Below are 20,524 nucleotides of genomic sequence, written 5' to 3'. Positions count from 1 at the left end.
TTCTGGCGCTCTTTTTCCCTCTCTCCTGCCCCCCTCCTTCTCCCTCCCTCTCTCTCTCTCTCTCTCTCTCTCTCTCTCTCCCTCCCTCCCCACAAATGATACATGGTGTTGTTAATGGTGTTTAGGCTGTCATATGTTGCCATTATATACTTTCTGACATTTGAAAAAAATAATTGGGATATTCAAATTATAATACTACCCTCTCATCATTTTTTAAGAGAATATCATAAATCCTTTCCCCCTGAAATAATCCTTCTTCCATTACAAATTTTTGGATGATATGCCTGCCTATTTAAGAAGAGGATTTGCATAAAATCTTGAAAAATTGCCTCCCAACAATTTTATTTTGGAATTTTTGTGTTCTCCCTTCAGTGGTGTCAGTTACTCCAATTACAAACTGAGGCACTAAAGATGAGAATTTTGTATTCCCCGGATTCCTTACAACTGTGAAATTTTAATTACTCTGGTGAGAAATAGTTTCTTTTGCATGACCACGAGGCTGGTGGAAGGTTTTGGACCTGGAATACAAAAAAAAAAAAAAAAAATCTCTTTCCCCCCTATTTGAGGAACTGCAAACGTGAAAAATTAAAAAAAAAAAATCTCCTCTGTCCCACCAACATAATGGGAGCAGAAATAGTTATTGAAATTCAAATTACAGTATTTTGTGATTTGGGTTTTGCTTCAGAGAAACCACTACAAGGATGTTCATTCAGAATGAAACATGCTTACAGTTTGTGATACAAGGAGATTTTCCCACTAAATCACACTTTATTCCTGAGCAGAAATTGTGACCAGTCAAGAGATAACTAAAATTCACATACAATCAAGGCATATTCAAACTGACAACCAGGAGTTTAAAGGAAAAAAAAAAAAAAAGCAAGAAAACAAAGAAAAAAAAGTATCTTTCTTTTATCAGATATTCAGTTCTTACATATAATCAAATAATGGAAGCTGTGCTCCTAATAGTACTTCCAGATAACAAAACGACCACTAATTAAATAATGGTGATTTACAGTCATTCCTTCAGCCTTTTGTTTTGTAGTAGTTTTTGTGTGTTCATTAATCACTCCCTATTTTCAATGCTATAGGCCAGTCATAGTACATTTCTGTCCGCATTCCATCTGCTGCCCTTCCTCAGCCCCTCGGCTGGAGGGACCACTCAGTTTCCATAGCAACTACTACATGACTATTGCTCCTGGGATAGCAGGAGGACAGAACGAACCGCAAGAAAAAAAAGGACAAAATCTGGGTAGTTGAAGCAGAACACATTCTCTCTGTTACTGTGAACTACCAAGAACTTTTTCTGTTTCCCTGTTTGGAAAAGTCCTTAGCAACTTTTCTGAGTAGCACTTCCAGCCAGCCTCATTCTCTGACCGGTGGTAAGAAATCCTTCTTCCATCTTCCATGACCATGACTGCCCAGCATGGATCACCCCCTCCCCCTCCACCCACCCTTCGTTCTGTGCACTTTGACAGCAGTGAACACACGATTGCTTCAAACTGGAACACAAAGCACTGTAAGTTAGCCTTAAATAATGAATGTGCCCATTGATCCATTCAGCCCATTTGATACATCATTTGAGATTTTGCATCTAGGCATACCCTGCATCCTTCCTCAGTAATGAGGAGGAACATTTTCCTACGGAGACTGATTCTCTTATCTAACTCCAGAGAACACTTATTTTTTGTAACTGGGGAGAGCAGGAGTCCCTTGCTAGGAGTGAGAGAATTGTCTGGGGAACCCTAAAGTGTTTATTCCCAACTTCGCTTTCCACGTAAAAATAGCATTTGCACAAGGAATTCTTTCCCCTGTAGTTATAGAGGATCTGGATCCGATCCAGTAGGCAGGGTGGTGTCCGCCTCGGTCTCCTAAGGAAGTCTGAGCCCTCTCTCCCTTTTTAATATGAGAATTCGAAAGCAGTGGGAAGTGATGTTGGACCTATCACAGCATTGCTAACAGACAGCCTATTACAGTATTTAATAAAAACAGAAACAGCATGCCTATCATAGGCTAATAAATCCTACCTCCTGCACGCTTTAAAAACAGTATGAAGCAGCTTTCACGGAGCTTCTGATAACTAATTTCAAGCATGGCTGTCTAGCGTGCCTGTCACTCCTATTGTCCTCCCAAACTCTTTCAGACATTTTGAGCAGAGAGTATTAAAGCTATGAGTTAGCAAGGGTTGTGACATTAATGGTCCAGAAAGGCTTTAGGCACGCGAGGCAATGATGATTACCGGTGGCTCTTTGGAGGACTGCACTGGATCGCTGTCATTAAAAATTAAGCGTGGCTTTTGAGGAAGATGTGACAACTACCGGAGGTAGGATTTGCATGTAAAACAAAGGAATCTGTTGCTGTTTCGGGCTTTTGTTTGCTGTGTGCCTGTGGGTCAAGAATTGCAGCCAGGTGCGGAGTGAGAGCAGGAAGGGGAGAGAGGGGAGTAGGGGACGGATCAGCTTACAGCAAAACACAGTGAATAGTATTAGATTTTATGGCAGAAATGCCTCGAGGACAAACTGGCTCTGGGCTCGTATCCTGCTGAGTGTGCATTCCACGTTGCTTTTCCCTTGGAGTAGAATGCTTAGAGGTCACGGAAAAAACAGTTCGCTTCTTATCTGTGGTGTCAGCTGGGCTGTCGGTAGGGTTGAGGGAAGACTGTGGTAGGTGGGAGGCATAGAGGTCTAAGAAAAATCAAGAAGAGGAAGTGGTCGTTGAGACTTGAAACCTGTTAGATAAATATTTTATTCCCATGGCCAATGTGCTTTGATAACCAGCGTCTAATTTTTAAAGGGGGAAACTGAAAGATTACAACGATGTCCCCGATAGAGAACTACTTCAGATTTAATTTATTAGCAAAGAAAATTGGGTACCTTCGTCCATTTTGCATATTGAAAGGCTGATCCACACTGTTTGTGTTAACGGTTTTGCAAGAGTTTTAGATTAAAAGAAGGGGCTTTCTCTTCCTGTTCCTGCTTTTAGGCTATTGCCAGGCTGCAGATGGAAATAGTGATTCGTTAGAGGTTATGGACTTGACGTTGTACCTTTTTCTTTTCTTCTCCTTTTTTTTAACAAATACCATAAAAGCACAATTCTCCTTGATAGATGAGAGGGCAGTTGGGTTCCAAAGTCAAGCAGATCATGAGTGGGTTTGCAGAGGAACTTACACTGTTTTGTACTTTATTATGGGATTGGTATAGCTCGAACAGAAAAAGCAATGTCAGGAAATCATAGGGTGAGATTTTTAAAGCAAAAAGGCAATGGTCAGAAACTCCTGTTTCCCCAACTTGATCTATGGTGCAAGTTTCAGCATTTGTCATTGCATATGACCCTCAATGTGAAGTGGCAGAAATGTAGTGAGTGCATTTCTCGGTGCTGTTGCACTATTTCCCCCGATGGACTTCCCAAACTCCAAAATGTAAAGATGTTGCTTTCGATTTTGAAAAACCCTAGATTCTGATGCACTGATTTGATTATAATGAATAATAAAGATACAAAGAATAATGGTATATTTATAAAAGAATGTTGATATTCTTCTAAAACTTTGATATTAACGCAGTATTAACTAGGAAAAAAGTGAGAGAGAGTTATGGTATGCTCGTTTTCAGCTAATATTGGAGTTAAGGCTAAGTAGGGCTTTTTCTCTCGTCTAATGCAGTTGAGTTTGTACATTTGTGAGCGTCTGTGTATATACTGCCATTCACAAAGTTGAAATCATTGCCCTGTAGGGTATGGCATCTATGCTTAAAGTCGCATGCCTATTTTTCCTAATAGTGTGATTAATATTATTGAGCCAACCCAACTCTCTTGTCTCATTGTTTTGTGACCAAGAATACATGGCCATGAAAAAACTGTATAAAATTTCTGATGCAATTGATGACTGTGACATAGTTTTCTGCCTCTATGTGGCCAGTGGAATGTGTGACCTTGACCTTGTAAAGTCCCATCCTCTAGCCAATTGTGTTCACCAATCAAGAACCCATACATAACCAGAGAGCTTTGTGATACACAAACAGAAATACACACACACACACACACACACACACACACACACTTTACATACTGCTGTCAGAAGTTTACAACTGAATATTATTTCTATTGTTTTCATTAATTATATTTATTTGAAAGAGATTTTCACTGGCTCTCGTCTTGCCAATATCTTCTGAATCTAATCTCATCAAGCATTTATTTTAGAATCAGTCTGTGCCATAAAAGTTGTCAATAGGAAAAATCATGCTCATAACACCTTACTGATAAACTGACTTTTCACAATTTTCACAGATTTATGGAAAAATTCCTATATAAAATCTTCAAGGTATATGTATCTAGACTGGACCCACAATATGAAAAACATAGGGGAAATATGGAATTTACTTTCTTTGTAAGATGTGGGGAAAACCAAACTAAGTAATTTAGTCAAAACAACCTACTTTGTATCACAAATTAATTTCATTACCTCTTTACATTGGTAGATATCAACCAAAGCATTTACACATATTTTTCCCTTTCAGTTTGTGCTGCCATCTAGTAATGAAAAACCAACAATTCTCCAGCTATCCAGAAAACAAGTCCAGAATCCCCCCAGACATAAAAAATAAGCAAAGCTTTAGTCAGCCTTGTTTTCTCAGTCCCTACAGGTAACACAGCCAAGGTATCAGTCACCAAGACACAATTCACCAAGTCCACAATCACCCTGATTTTCTGTCTCTCTCATATACACACACACACATTCATACTCTACTTTATTGGACCAGTCATTTCTCAAGCTAACACAATCTTCTCTTTGATCAGCTTTTTCCTCTTACCAAAAGATGCTAACAAATGAATCTTCCAAAAATTGTCTTGCTATTATATCAAGTTAAAAAGACTATAATAATGTCTATACAATATAATCCTAATTTTTATACATATGTGTATATGAAAAAACTAGAAAAAAAGTATACCAAAATGTTAGAAGTTCTCTTAGTGTATATTATTGGTGCATTTTATTCTCTTTATTTACTTATAGTTACTAATTTTTTTCAAAAAGCAGGTATTGTATTAATAGTCACAAGGAGACTTATGGAGTTTTATCTCCTTTTACAACCATGTTGCCATCTTTTCCCCATTATCATACTTCATATCATCCACTTTATCTTCACCCCAAATTCTAAAGTCATTTGTTGGTCTGAGCAAGATTGAGCAGAAGTGCTAGTACCCTTATCAGAGCCCCTTTCTCCTTGGGTTTCTTGGTTGTCACATCACAAAAACTTGGCATCATCCTTTCTAGAAGACTGATGTCTCCTACTTCTTAACCCAAGTTTACCAGAAAAGGAGTGTGTGTGTGTGTGTGTGTGTGTGTGTGTGTGTGTGTGTAATTCTCCCTACTTTATAGATAGAGAATTTTTCAATCTCCTTTGCTGGCTCCTAATTGTCTTCTAAATCTTTAAATGTTGGAGTGGTCCATGGCTCAACTGTAAATCTCTTCTTTATCTACACTTACACTTCTTAAATGACTCCAACCTCATCTCAAGACCTTAGAAACTAACCATACAGAGAGAGTTCACAAATTCTAATCCCCAAACTGAATTTTTCCCCTAATCGCCAAACTTACAAATTCAACTACCTATATAACATTTCCACTTAAATGTCTTATAGGCACTTCACACAACATGTTCAAAATCGAATTTCTGAATATCCACACAAAATGTTCTCCTCTCCTATTTTCCCCTATGTATGGAAATGGAAATTCGATTCTTCCACTTGCTCAGAAGAAAATTTTTGGAATCCTCTTTGAATCTTCTCTTCCCTTCACACAGAACAGAAAATCCCATTGCTTCTACCTTCAAACTGTATCTAGAGTTTAATTATTATTCCCACTGCTACCACTATGGGCAAGTTACCACCCACCATCAGATTATAGCAATACGTTCACCATTCATTGAGCTTTTGCTTCTGTCTCCCCTGCTCCCACACACACATTCTATTCTGTATCCAACACCAGTGGCTGTTCCCGTGTTGAAGTTAAATCATAGTGTCTTCTGCTTGAAAGCCTTCAACATCTTCCCATCCGACTACAGATAAGAGCCAGATCCTCACAGTGGTCCACAGGCTATGTGTGATCAGTGTGGGGTTCTTCACTCGCCCCTTGCCTTCCATTCTCCCTCTAGCACTTTACTTCAGCCACACTGGCTTTCTGATTCTTCCTCAAGCCTGCCATGTACCCTCAAACCTCAGGGCCTATGGCCACTACCTGGAAAACTCTTCCCCTACACAGCCACATGACTCAGTCTCACTTTCTTCAGGTCTCTGCCAAATGTCCCTTTATCAGAGAAGACTTCCCTAAAAGTCTTTTAAATCATACCCTCTTGAACGCTTCCTATTCCAAGTCCCTGCTTTTTCTCCATAGCATACCAAATTATCCCCCAACTTACTATATGTTGAATTTTTATTGTCTGTGTCTCTCCTGCTAGAATGTAAACTCTATGAGAACAGCGACTTTGTTGTGTTCCCAGATCTATAGCATTGATTGTCGAATGAATAAACTGATGAATATAGGAACTGAATATTTGTCCCCGTCAAAATCTTCATAGCATTAGGCTACAAGCATAAGTTTATCAACCTGAGGGTCAAAGCCGTGTCAAAATGCCCTGTTGCTTTTTCCAAAGAGAAAGATACTGAACACCTTGAGGAAAGTCAAGGAGATTTATCAAGATGATTTTCTTTCTCCTCTCTACACACGGAGGGAAAAAAATATCACATCACTGATTCCAATCTATGTCAAAGCAAATAAAAATTCAATTTGCCTTAACTTGATCTTATCCGAAAATGACTCCTTTTTCAAAAAGACATCTTCACAGAGCTGTACAAATAACTATGGACATAAACATGTTCTATATTTTTCTCTGTTCTCTGCTAGTGATGAGAGAAAGTATGGCAAAACCAGGTTGGAAGATACAACTGGGCTCAATACCCCTTTCTGAGCATACAAGTCCCAGCACTTTATTTAGCAATAGGAATCAACATTAACTAATAATGGTACTAGTCATTTACATTCCCTTTATTGCTCTCAGAATCAGCATGGTTAGTCTCACAGTCTCTAGCATTCATAAAGTACATGTCTTCAAATAATTAAAGTATAATCAAATAATCTTATTGTCCAAAATGGGTACAAATAATAAAGTCCAATATTTCTAGAGAGGTAGTGTGATATGAAAAGGACACAGCGTCTAAGACAAGTCCAAGCTGTAGGAAGAGAGAGGCTTGATCCGACTCTCGCCTTCTCTACTTCATAGTTATGTGACTAGGAGCAATTTTTTAAAATCTTACGGAGCCTCAGTTACCTCACTGGTACCTCTTTGGATTAGAGATTAAATGTGATCACGTGAATCAGTGCCTCGTTAGAGTACTTGGCACAGAGGAGATGTTTAAAAAGTAATAGTGTCCTGGGGCGCCTGGGTGCTTCAGTTGGTTAAGCGACTGCCTTCGGCTCAGGTCATGATCCTGGAGTCCCGGGATCGAGTCCCGCATCAGGCTCCCTGCTCGGCAGGGAGTCTGCTTCTCCCTCTGACCCTCTTCCCTCTCGTGCTCTCTATCTCTCATTCTCTCTCAAATAAATAAATAAAATCTTAAAAAAAAAAGTAATAGTGTCCTCACTGTTATTGTGATTTTATCCTCACAGTATGCTCGAATAGTAGATACTATATTTTTCATTGAACAGCCAAGAAAACTGCGGTGTAAAAGTTACTCACACTGTTCAAGGTCAAAGAACTCATAAGCTATCGAAATTTAATCTCCCTTTAGCCATAGAGACTCCTCACAAATAGAATGACAGATTAACCTTCTTTAATGTATTTAGTGACTAAAGGCTGCCAGTGATTAGGGGAATTTTTTAAAGGGCAGAATCTGAAGAAAAGATTTTTCTTTCCTCTGTGAACAATGTGGGTGCTTCATGTATTCCTTCCCCGAACAAAAAGGAGATTTAAACTCCTGTGAAACAAGTTAAATGAACACTAATTTACTCATTAAGAGAACCTCAGTCTTTAGACATGCAGTGTAAGGGAATGTTGAAACCCAAGCTTCATAGCCCTGAAGACTTTGGTTTGAATCCCACTTCTGCCCATTGCCAGTTGTCAAAACCTCCCTGAGCCTCCTTTGCTTCAGCAGAAATACAGGTAGAAATAGCACATCGGTTATGGGGTTGTGAAGATTAAATGGGGTAGTCTGTGCATAGCTCTTAACACCATGCGTGGGTACAACACATAGTACCTATCTTCCCTTTATTATCTTAAATGAAACTTTTAAACATTATATATATATATATATATATAATGGCACTGAGAGATTTGGTTTCAAGTACATCCTTTAGGTCTTATTTCTTGGCATTGCATGCCGCTAAAGTCATCCCGTAGATACATTTTAAGAACCACATAAGCATTAAGGTATCACATAAAAGCTCAAGGTGTTTGAGCACCTGGCCATCACCAGAAACAGAATTTCTGGAAATGCTTCACATTTGCTCATTTCTGATTAGACCCAAAATGCAAGAAGCAATTCTGGAAAAATCAAGAAAATACAGGCTTTTCTGAGATACCAAACCCAATTTTATAGATTCATGTTAAAAGAACTTTATCTGGGACACCTGGGTGGCTCAGTTGGTTAAGTGTCTGCCTTCAGCTTGGGTCATGATCCCAGGATCCTGGGATCCAACCTGGCATCAGGCTCCTTGCTCAGCAGGGAGCCTGCTTCTCCCTCTCCCTCTACCTGCCGCTCCCCCTGTTTGTGTGCTCTCTCTCTGTCAAATAAATAAATAAAATCTTAAAGAAAGAAAGAAAGAAAGGAAGGAAGGAAGGAAGGAAGGAAGGAAGGAAGGAAGGAAGGAAGGAAGGAAGGAAAGAAGGAAGGAAGGAAGGAAAGAACGAAAAAGAACTTTATCTGAATGCCTCCCCTCAGCTTTATCAGGCTCCATTTTCAACACTCCTGTCTCCACTCCAACTCTGACTACCAGGGCTTTATTATTTCTAAACCGATCCGATTAACTCATCAAGTAATAGGACTTCAGTGAGAGACATGCATGAAATTGGCAATTAGCATCATCAGTTATTCTAGATTTAACATTACCAATTTCTTAATACAAAGGAATTCAATTTCCTTTCATTGCTTAATAAAAATTAGCACCTCCAATTAAACTATTGGAAGTCATTCTCAAATACAAATCTACTACATAAGCTAAATTTTTCTTTCATCAGTTCTGAACATCATCTGACACCAAACAACTCCAATTTCAGATTCTTGAAGGTTGGTTTGTATCACTAATGATCACATTTGTGCATTTGCATTTCCTTTAATATTGTGTCATTTCTCAAATTCACCTCTTTAAGTGCAACTGGTCCCAGTAGTACTGCGTCTCTCCAACAGCGTGGATATGCCATTGTCATAAAAATGTCACAGATTTTCAAGGTTTGATTTTTTGTTTTAAATCTTCACAGGATATTGCTCCTCTTCGCTCTAAGAACACTCTGTGCATGGTTCTGCCATGGCCCTTAGCACACTGTGCTGTGATCTTTGGTTCACTAATCTGCTCCCCTCCTCCCCAGTTAAATTTTAAGTCCCTGGAGGTTAAGGACTGGGTCATAGTCATCTCAGTATTTCCAGGGCCTGGTAGAGTTCTTAGCAAGTAGTTAATGCTCTATAAGTAATTCATGAATGAATGAATGAATGGATGGATGGATGGATGGATGGATGGATGGATGAGGTCTATACTAGATTTCTTAGTGTCCAGTTTGACCTAAGAAGGGTAAATGACCAAGGGGACAAATAAACCATGCACCTCGGAAAAGAGTGGGCATGGAACTATTTTCCAATAAGATAGCCCTGGACCTGCCCTGTGCTTACTAACTTCTCATTTACCTGTCCTCTCATCTCTTCTCTTCATATTCTCTGGCTTCTATTGGCTGTTTCCCCATCCCTCCTCTGCTCTTCTGTCTGCCCACAGCTGCTACCCTGGCTTTCTAAAGAGTATGGTGGAGCTTTGCATTTGAAGCCAACTTCAAGTCTGACAGTCTCAGACAGCAAACACCTAAACCCCCTCCCTCATCAAAGCCAGGGTGACAGATGAGCCTGGGCGAGATTTTCAGCTCAGGGGGAGGGGAAAAATAAATCAGCTGTCAAAATGTCAAGCCTGCTGACTTCCTAGGAAAGAGAGAGAAGATGCTTATACCACCAGACAGCAGGGCTTTGGTTTACATTTGCCAGCATTTGTACTAAATAGGGAAAATGTCAGATGAATCCCACGTGCAGGTTCCTTGTCACTTTGGTGTATTCCTGAGTGTGAAATTAAAACTCCAGAATATTCTGGACATGGAAGCTCATTTTCAGTTTTCAACAAACCCACTCAATGTGTAAATAAGAATAGTCAGGCAAGTAGTAAAATACGTAACTAAGTTTTAAAGTATAATTTTTAGCCCAGATAATTAGGTTGCAAACTCCTTGAGAGCAGACACCACATTTTTATAGTTCTTAGGTGAACAGAGCTGTATTAAATATATATGATTTTTTTAAAAATAACTTTTTGATTGATATACTCTCTCTTCACCCTATTCCCTGAGGTAGAGCCATAGTACAGAAATCAGGCAAATGTCTTATCATTATTTACCAGGCTGCTTGACTGGAGATGTAAGGTTCTAGAAACCACACAAATCTTAATTGCACTGAATCCCCTTTGTGCACTGTGGTGCAGACAGGGCTCTTATATAAGGAACAGGAAGGAAAAGGGGGTTTATAAGTTCTGATGTTGCCTGTTTATCCATAGAATTATATTACTCACAGACATCTCAGTCATTGGAAATAATTTATAAAACCAATCCACGTAGGCTTCTACTGAAGGAGGATTCAATTTGGAACTTTGTCAAAATAAAGCCCTTATGACACTGCATGTGCCTGGGGAATTCCATTGTACTTTGTGACATAGTTCAGGACTTTATAAATAATGAGTTTGGTTAGACTTTTTTTTTTAAATCTTTTAATTATTAAATTTTTCACTGGAAAGTTAATAAGGTCAAGTATCTGACTCCATAACTCTTATCCACAAAAGTAAACTATCTCTCAAAGTGAAACTCTTAGGAAGTTTAAAAAAAAAAAAAAGGCAAATCTAGAATCTTTGTTGCTTCTCATAGATGCAGAGGATCATTCTGGCTGTGCTGCATACAGCACTTCATGAGGTAGAGAGAGAAGCACTTGGTAAATCTTCATTTTTTAAAGATTTTATTTATTTGAGAGAAAGAGAGAGACCATGAACAGGGGGAGGAGCAGAGGGAGAGGGAGAGAGAGAATTCTCCAGTAGACTCCCTGCTGAGCAAAGAGCCCAAGGACACGGGGTTCCATCCCAGGACCTAGAGATCATGACCTGAGCCAAAGGCAGAGGTTTAACCGACTACTGACTGAGCCACCCAGACGCCCCGCACTTGGTAAATCTTGCCCATGAGATAATTCTTGAATGTCTTGAGCTTGGTTTTGTACAATCATTCAAAAATTTCTGACCATCTGAAGTATTGGTATCTCCATCAAAGTGAACTGGAATTTCCTCAGAGGGACTGTATTTTTGTAGTAAATCTGGAGCCACTGACTTCTTTGGATTTTTTTTTCTTCATTTCCTGGTATATTCCAAATGAAGAAATTAAGAGGGGTGGGGAGAAGCAACCTGACATCTGGAAGAAAATAATACCTAACTTTAGAGGCAAAACTCTAACAGGATTGATCCTGTTTCTTCCTCTCTGTGGGAATAACCAATGACTGCTTTAACCTCACTTCCTAGCAGTTTTATTTGATCCTGTGTGGTGCTTGGCAACAGTCATGTGGGGCTTCTGTGTAGACAACTCAAGGTAACTATTTGCTTTAAAAACATAAAAATAGAACAGTACAGGACTCAATTCTCTGTTGGAATGATAAAAAAAAAAGTTAAGAGAAAGTTCATATCTAAAGGAGAAGGATGGCTTAGATAATATGTTACCAAATTTGAGAAAATCTCTTTGGGTGTATAAAAGATAACAATAGCCCTGGTACAAAGAAAACTAGCCAAAGATTGTCTATTACAGGGGCACCTGGGTGGCTCAGTTGGTTAAGCATCTGCCTTCGGCTCAGGTCATGATCCTGGAGTCCCGGGATCCAGCCCCGCATCAGTCTCCCTGCTCAGCAGGAGTCGGCTTCTCCCTCTCCCTCTGCCTGCCACTCCCCCTGCTTGAGCTTACTCTCTATCAAATAAATAAATAAAATCATAAAAAAATAATGTCTATGACAACCTGCTTCTCAATCTTCTAGGCCAATTTCCCCCCTGACAAGTGGATCTAGTGTCTGTTGAAATGAAACTGTGAAAAAAATGGTATAAAAAATAGGAGATATGCTTTGATTTATACGCCTATATGAAAAGTTGCCTTGTGTGTAATTTCATATGGTGTTTAATTTGTTTACTGGAAGAAGATTCTTACCCTAGACTGATGTGCTCAGGTGTCCACATTAAAAAATCTATAATCTACTTTCCATTCTGCTGGCCTTTAACTGATCAGTCCTCATTTCATATCTGCATTCATTCAACTACCCATTCATTTATTCAATGAATATTTACTGAGTATCCACTGTGGACTAGGCGCTTTGTCAGGTATTGGAGTTACAATGTTGAGCCAGCTCACAAATGACCTCATCCCCAACCATGGAGGTTACAGTCCTGGATGAGAAAGATATTTTTCTAATAGTCCCAGGAATAAATGTAAAATTACAAATATAATAAGTGCTAAGAGATTATTTAATTAGAGACATTAGTGTAGTCAAGAATGTCCAGGAAAGGTTCTCTGAAAAAGAAAGGACTAAGATGCTAAATGAAAAAGCATGAAAGTGGGAAAAAAAGAAAAAGCAAGTGTGAAAGCAGCAGGGATTAGAGGAAAAGCTTTCTAGGCAGAGGAAAAAGCATGTGCAAGGCTAAAGCATGGCACCCTCACTTATTCAACATTTATCAAGTGTCACACCTGCGTGTGGGAAAGGGTGAGGGGTGGGAGAGGGTGGGAATTTCTTGCTCTTATGGAGCTTGCACTCTAGCGAAAGGCAATCAATTTTTTAAATTAATGAATGAGATAAAAAGGAAGCCTGTTACAGAGAATAAATGGGGACTGTGTTCTGAGGAAGGGCCAGTGTGGCTGGAGAACAGGGATTAAGCAGCATGTGGTTAAAGATGAGGCTGAAGAGGGAAATAAGTGTCTGGCTAGGTAAGCCCTTACAGATCCTGTGAAGAAGTTTGCTCCTTATGCAAAAAGCAATGGAAAGACATCCAAGGTATTAAGCAGGAGGCTGAGAAGATATTTGTGCTTTGCAAAGCTATCTCAGCCATTGATCTGCTGCAATGTGGTGATCAAAATGGAGGTGAGCAAGTGGATACAGAGAAGTCAATGGAAAGGCTATTGTAATAATCCAGATGAGGGTAGCTTAGATCAGGTAGCAGTGAAATGGCAGACAAGTGGCCAGAAGGAGCCATGTTCAAGAAGTCCTATCAGAGAGTTGGTGATGGGCTAAATCTGAGAGCACATGGGTAAAGAAGGAGATGTTGAGGACAATTTTAGATTTCTGGCTTGAGTAACTGGGTAGATGGTGAGGTTATGAACCCTGGAACATGACTAGAGCTCTCTTTGATCAAAAAACATCTTGAAATTGTAGTCTATATTTACCACCTCCACTTCCTTGCTCCCCATTCATTCTTTTTTTAAAGCACTGGTGTATGAATTCTGACCACATTGGTTTCCTGTGATTGCAGGAAAAGTCACCCAATTTGGCTTTTTCACAGCCTTCATGACCCTCAGTCATTTTATATTTTACATATGTGTGTGTGTGTATATATATACACACACACACACACACATACACAGAATGATTTTTTTTTCTTGAAATCCTCTCTTTCCTTGATTTTAATTATGTTTCATTTCCCAGGTCCCTCCTACTTTTCAGTTCTTTCCTATCTTTCCTCTTTGCTGGATCCTCTTTTTCCTTTCCTTATTTTTTGTTATACTTCTCAGTAATTGAAAATACTGTTTCAGGGAGCCTGGGTGGCTCAGTCAGTTAAGCGTCTGCCTTCAGCTAAGGTGATGATACCAGGGTCCTGGGATGGAGTCCCTCATCAGGCTCCCTGCTCAGCGTGGAGTCTGCTCCTCCCTCTCTCTGCCCCTCCCCCTGCTCATGTGCTCTCTCTCTCTCAAATAACTAAATAAAATCTTTAAAAAAAAAAAAGCATGAGACTTAAAAAAAAAGAAAAAGAAAATGCTGTCTCTACTTTCATCCCAAACCATCTCTTCAACTGTGACCTTGCTCCCCAACCCAAGTCCCACATTGCCTGCCACCTGGTAGACATTTCCCTATGGCTGCTGTCTACACTTCCAAACTTACCTGGCAGAACTGAACTCATGGTAAGACCTAATAAACCCACTCTGCCTCCGGTTTCTATTCATTGTGCTACTAAATGATGGCCCAGCTCCTAAAGCCAACTATTCTTTGAATCCTTCCCCAACTATAGACTGAGTCCTATTGAGTCTTCCTTCAAAAATCTTATGTGTTTGTATCTTTATTCCTCCCTATACGAATAAAGCCCCTCTGTTCTCACACCTTGGTTATTATGATAGTTTGCTCACCAACCTCCATGCCTTTGGTCTGATTTTTTTTTTCAAAGTGCTATCCTTAAATCTCTGGCAGAAGAATTACCTGGGGAGCTTTTAAAAAATACCAGTTCATGTGGCCTGTATTCAATCAGAATCATTTTGGGTAAGGCCTGCCACTTTAATAAACATCCTGGGTAGATCAATCATATATAAATTATCAAGAAAAAAAAACTGTTCTAATCTCTTCCCACCCTGTTTTCTCCCTCTAGCCTTTCCTAATGAGTAGCTCCAAAGCATGACCTTGATCATGGAACTATCATCACAGCTCTTCAGTGGCTCTTGCTTGGCCAAGCAAATCAAGTCTCATCCAACAGGACAGATCATTGCAGTCCTCCAAGTTGTCCAGCCTAATCTTTACCTTGCCTTTCTCACCCTGTACTACAACTGAACTGTACCACTTGCCACCCCTCAAACATACCTATCACAACATCCTCATGCCTCTGGCCCTGGCCCGATGCACTTCAAACACCCAGAAAATGCCTGCCACCCTTTCCATTTCCACCTGTCATACTCGTACCCACTCTCCAGTGTCACCTTCTAGATAGAACCTTCTCTCAACCCTTTCCATTTTCCCTCTCCCTTCCCATTCATTGTCCCCCAAGCTAGAGGGGACCTCTCCAGGATTTGAGCTCTTTTAGCAGGTTTTACATTTTGCTACTTATTACATAGTTATACACATACATCATTTTTCTTTTTTTTTTAATTCTACTTTCAAATTTCATGAAGAGACACATTTATAAAAAGATACTTTTATGGAGTAGAAAGAAAGTTGACCTGAGTTCAAAATTCATCTAGTGCATGCCCTTGGGAAAACCATTTAACTTCTCTGAGCTTCGTCTCTGTTAAGTGGGACAGTGTCACTTACATTATAGGATTTGAGTCAGTATAAGTTGAGGTATCTTCTAAAAAGCTGAACCATATGAAATTGCTTATATTCAATTATTTTCACTTCTAAAAATCGAAATTTCATTATATCTAGCAGTCCTATATTTTAGTACATTTTCCTTTAAAATACCCACACTGTGCCTTGCATCTACTTCATACATCAGCCTCTTCGCCCAATATATATGTGTATATTTATATATTAGGTATATATTATATATATTCATTATATTCATATAATTATAATCTTAGAAAAGAGATCAAGAGAACACTACACCAAGTAAGCAAAATCTTAATATACCTCCATGCTTACTCTTACCTGTTCGTTTTTCAAAGCAGGTGAACAAACAGCAATTTTAAGAATAAGCTAAAGCAAGCTCTTTTCTAATACAAAAGTTCTGTTAAATAAAGGTCAGCAGGAAATGTAACAACACTCACTGTCTCTTGTTTATGGTCCTTCTGGGCATCACACAAACTTGCTCAAATTCCTCTCCTGAGCATTACCTTACCTAGAGTTTATCTAACTCACATTATACCTCCCCTGCCTGGAATCTTTTGTCATCAATCAGAACAGCAATGAGGCTTCCAAAAGCAACTTCTAAACAAAGTATACACATCTGGGCGCTTCAACTCTGTTTCTCTACCCCTGCAATAGTATGGAGAAACCTCTTGACCAATTCACCCTAAGGGAACTCTGAGCTTGAGAAAGTCAGTGTTACGTTGTTTATATAGGAGCCAGGAAGGAATTGATGTTTTCATGTTCTTACTTAGTGTTCACTCTTCAGATTTATCAGTCCAAGGAAAGAGTCTTTGTCTAATGCTCCCTTTGTTAAAAAATAATTTGTCCCAACAAGGCATTATGCTAAAGGATGTCCTCGAAGAGATTATAGATTATATATCACATTCCAGGGGTTAGGAGTGAGACAGATGCCATAAGAAAGGTACACAGTGCTTTGGGTAATTTTCATAGAGAAAGATTACAAATCGAAGCTAAGAAAAGGATAAAGCTCCAAGAAGAAGCATCAGTATTAACAGAGTTCCAATCTACCTCTTTTTTTTTTTTTGATACTTATGTAGCAGTTCTGTAACATTAAGCAAGTTAATTAACATCTCTGTGCCTCAGTTTCCTCCTAAATAAAGTGAAGCCTTAATACCTGCCACCCAGAGGCAGGTGGCTAGTACAGTGCAGTAAGAAGTAGCCTTTCAAGAAATGTTGCCTGTTGTTATGATTAAGGTGGGAGCAGGTTATCATGTCAAATGTTACAAACAGTTCAAATAGGAAGGGCTTTATATTTGTGATTTGGATTTTACGAATTCACTGGTGAAATGAGAGCTCACGTTCCAAAACAAGGTTAAGCATCAAAATTAGGTTCAATATCATTAAAAGACCGAGCAGATGGTGAGGAAGCAGGCCATTCTTTTTTTTTTTTTAAGTTTTTATTTATTTATTTGACAGAGAGAGACACAGCAAGAGAGGGAACACAAGCAGGGGGAGTGGGAGAGGCAGAAGCAGGCTTCTCCCGCTGAGCAGGGAGCCCGATGCGGGGCTCGATCCCAGGACCCTGGGATCATGACCTGAGCCGAAGGCAGACGCTTAACGACTGAGCCACCCAGGTGCAGGAAATAATTTTTCCTCAAAAAGTTAAGCAAGAGTGAGGGCAGTTGATAAAGAGCCAGTAAGGATGCAAGAGTGGTCTAGATACCCTTTCTTTTGAGAGGAGGGTCATGAGGGCCTCGTGGTAGTTGGTGAACTTGGCGTTTTACTTCATTTTGTACGTTACACATGGAATTCACACAGAATTAATCTGAGTCCTACAACTCAGTATAGGAGGCATCACCATAAAATGGAGGTTTTTAAGACAGGAAAACTAAGCTCAAAGACACTAAAAGGCCTGTCCCAAGTCCCACAGCAAGTAATGTCAGAGCCAGACTTTCAGCCAGTTCCTCTGACTCCAGACCCCAGGCCACACTGCCTCACTTCACTATGAACACATCACCTCTACTTCTGGAGACTGTTTCACCAAGACATGGACCTTTCCAGAGAAGATTTGGCGGGCAACAACCATGGAGAAATAGCTGCTCATTTTTGATATGGTCACTGCTAACAAGACCTTTATTGAGCCCTTTGTAAGTGATAGGCACTTTACATAATAGTATCATCTGTAGCTTGTGAACCCCTAGCAAGATTAAGGCATGATGCTAGGCATTTGCTAAGCATTTTCTCATTTTCAGCTCAGAAAGACCCAAGTGCTCCTAATATTCCCATATTCTATTATACTTGAGAAAACTGAGGCTCAGAAAGAGTAATGAGTTTGCCCAAGGTAACACAACTTGTAGGTGGCAAAGCTGGGGTTCAAGCTGACACCAGGCTGACTTCCAAATTTTCAAGCACTGAATTTGACACCTGATGGCCATTTGACATACTTTCTGCTCAGGTGCCAATCTGCACGGGCCCCAGTTGCACAGGCCTGGACTGTGAGGTCCCAAGAGGGTCATGCCCAGAGCCCCAGGAAACAGAGGGAAGCACACGACTCACGGACAAAGGTCTGACCAGGACAATCTGCTTTCCTGTGGATTAACATCTATCTCTGCTCTCTCCTTACCTGCTAAGTAAACCCCTAATGCACAGTGCTGGCCCTCATTCAGATGCTGAGCAACGTTTACAGATATGATTCTAAATACTAACTGTGGAAGAATGATTTGACACTGTTACCCTTACAAGCTTCCATACTGAGAAGGAGCAAAAGGGAAGGGAGAGTTAAGCAAATGAGCACAATGTTTTGTAACAGACCTCACATATTTTCCTTAACATATCATCAAATTGTTTTTCTATTTTCCTGCAGTCTTAGCTTTTGAATAACAAAACCTAAAAAGTGATTCCATTCTTCTGCCACCAATCTCTAAGATAATTCAGGTTGACAACCCATTTCTGAAAAAATATAAATTTTGTCCCAATTCTCTTTGCATAATACTTTCCATAACCTAATATAGAGCAGTGGCATTATAAGCTTTATTTCCTTCCCACCCCATTTTCCCCAAATCAGCCTTGATTTGAGTACATGAGGATTTGGGGGGTACATGAGCTGCTTTCCTATAAAATCACCTTTCCTTAGTCTAGGTAGATTTTGGATCACAGGTCCTCCCATTTCTGTAAGTTTTTGTTGTTGCTGCTGTTGTTTTGTTGTAGTCTGTAACTGTTTTAACTCAAGCAAATATAGTAATTTTCCTGGCTTTTGCTTCCCTTAAATTGTAGATATTTAAACACTCTATTACCCTGAAATTATTATAATTTGTATTCGGAAGCAATGACTTAATAAGTTACACATTTTATGCCTCAGTAGTCTGCTAGATTTGTGAATAAATACCAGTCAATTCTGACAGCACCTTTAATGGTGTTCAGATTTCTTTCTTCTTTCCTAGGTAATGCAGTTTGATGTTATCCATGTTTCAAAGGCATAATAAGAGCTAAGGAGTTTCTTACTGGTAGTTCTTCAATAAAGATAAGCAAAACAAAACAAAACTGCCCTATGCCAAAGTGTTATCTTGGCTAGAGTTTTATCACTGTTTGTCAAAACACTTCCACTAAAATGACATTGAATTAATTCTATTTGCAAAAGCAAATCATTTTTAATAAGAATTTAAAGTGAAATTCAAACTGAATCTTCACCTAAAACTTGAACTTCTAAATTGCTGTTCATCTAAATTCAGTTAAGATTTATGACAGAGACAGAAAATATGAAGAAGAAAACAGATTTCCTTATTATCATAACCTAAGTGCCATCTGGCACCGTGCGAGGGGAAAGAAAAAAAACAAGAAATCCAGTTTGGGGCTAGTCTTGGTCTAGATGTGCTTATAGGATTTGATGAAAAAATCATGCAAGATGAACTAGATATTGGCCAGTGCAGACTTTTAGGAAGACCTGTTGAAAACAAAATAAAAAAACAGATGTATGGGCAAGCCACTCAAATGCAAGTAATGATGGGGACAGTGCCTCAGAGACAGAAAGGGACAGAGTTCTTGGCTGAGGATAGGAATGAGCATTTACTGGTAGCTTCAGAGATTCTTTTATTACCAGGCATTGTTCAAATTGGTTTACCCCAAAAGCAAAACTTGAGAGGGAGTAAGGGTAGGTGGAGAAAAGGAATAGATAATTTGAAGAAATCATTGAAAAGGAATATGCCAGAGCCAAACTATTTTATCAGAAACTACTACAATTAATAATGGCTAACACTTTCTGATTACTTATTCATGAGTCAAGCAGTATGGTCTGTCATCTCATCCTGTTGACAAACTTATGAATAGGTTTTATTATCTCTGTTTTTCAGATAAAGAAACTGCGGCACAGAGAGGTCTGGCAACTTGTCCAAAGTTACACAGTTAGTAAGTGTTACGACCTTGATTCAACCTCAGATGATCTAATCCTGATTCCAGAGTCTATACTCTTAATCACCATTACCAAGAAATTCCAAAGCAGTTTGCATTTAAAATAACAACTTTAAAAGCATTATGGTCATAGGTAAATTTGAATGAACTTATAGGATTTCAAACCTGAAATGTTTATCAGAGGCAGATCTTGAAACTACAACTGATACCAAAGCACCATACCTTTTCCTCATCTGTTGTTACAGAATAGAACTTGAAATCATACTAAGATTTGGAAAGTATATAAAAATTTATGTTTAAAGAAAAAACATTTCTTTCTTATCAGGGTCTCACAGAACCTTATTAGAAAAAACAATCCCTTCCTTTTCCTCTGATGTGGAAGTGACCCAACTGCAAATCAGTTTAATTCAGTTCTTGTGAACAATCAATTATTGGGCCCCTTTCAAGAGGAAGCACTTATGCTTTTGCTTCTCCTTAAAAATAACTCAAATTCACACTATTGCCATGAAATAAGTATAATTCACATTCAGAGTCAGTAGCCTAGGAAGATATAAAGATTAATAAAAAGACTAGAGGACATGCTCTTTTGCCC

General features: G+C 39.2%; 1 protein-coding gene across 1 annotated transcript in view; it reads left to right on the top strand.

Moving 5' to 3' along the window:
- Nucleotides 1-2,083: 2,083 nt before the first annotated feature.
- Nucleotides 2,084-20,524, top strand: part of KCNMB2 (potassium calcium-activated channel subfamily M regulatory beta subunit 2) — a 224,409-nt gene continuing 205,968 nt past the window's right edge. The window contains exon 1 of the mRNA XM_028101080.2: nucleotides 2,084-2,320. The gene's annotated coding sequence lies outside the window, so the exon portion shown is untranslated. The remainder of the gene's footprint in view (nucleotides 2,321-20,524) is intronic.

This window comes from Eumetopias jubatus, unplaced genomic scaffold (assembly GCF_037043125.1).
Source record: "Eumetopias jubatus isolate StellerSeaLion01/CBP00866 unplaced genomic scaffold, mEumJub1_p1.0 scaffold_1, whole genome shotgun sequence".
Lineage (NCBI taxonomy): Eukaryota > Metazoa > Chordata > Mammalia > Carnivora > Otariidae > Eumetopias > Eumetopias jubatus.
This window is presented reverse-complemented; position numbering and strand designations above follow the sequence as displayed.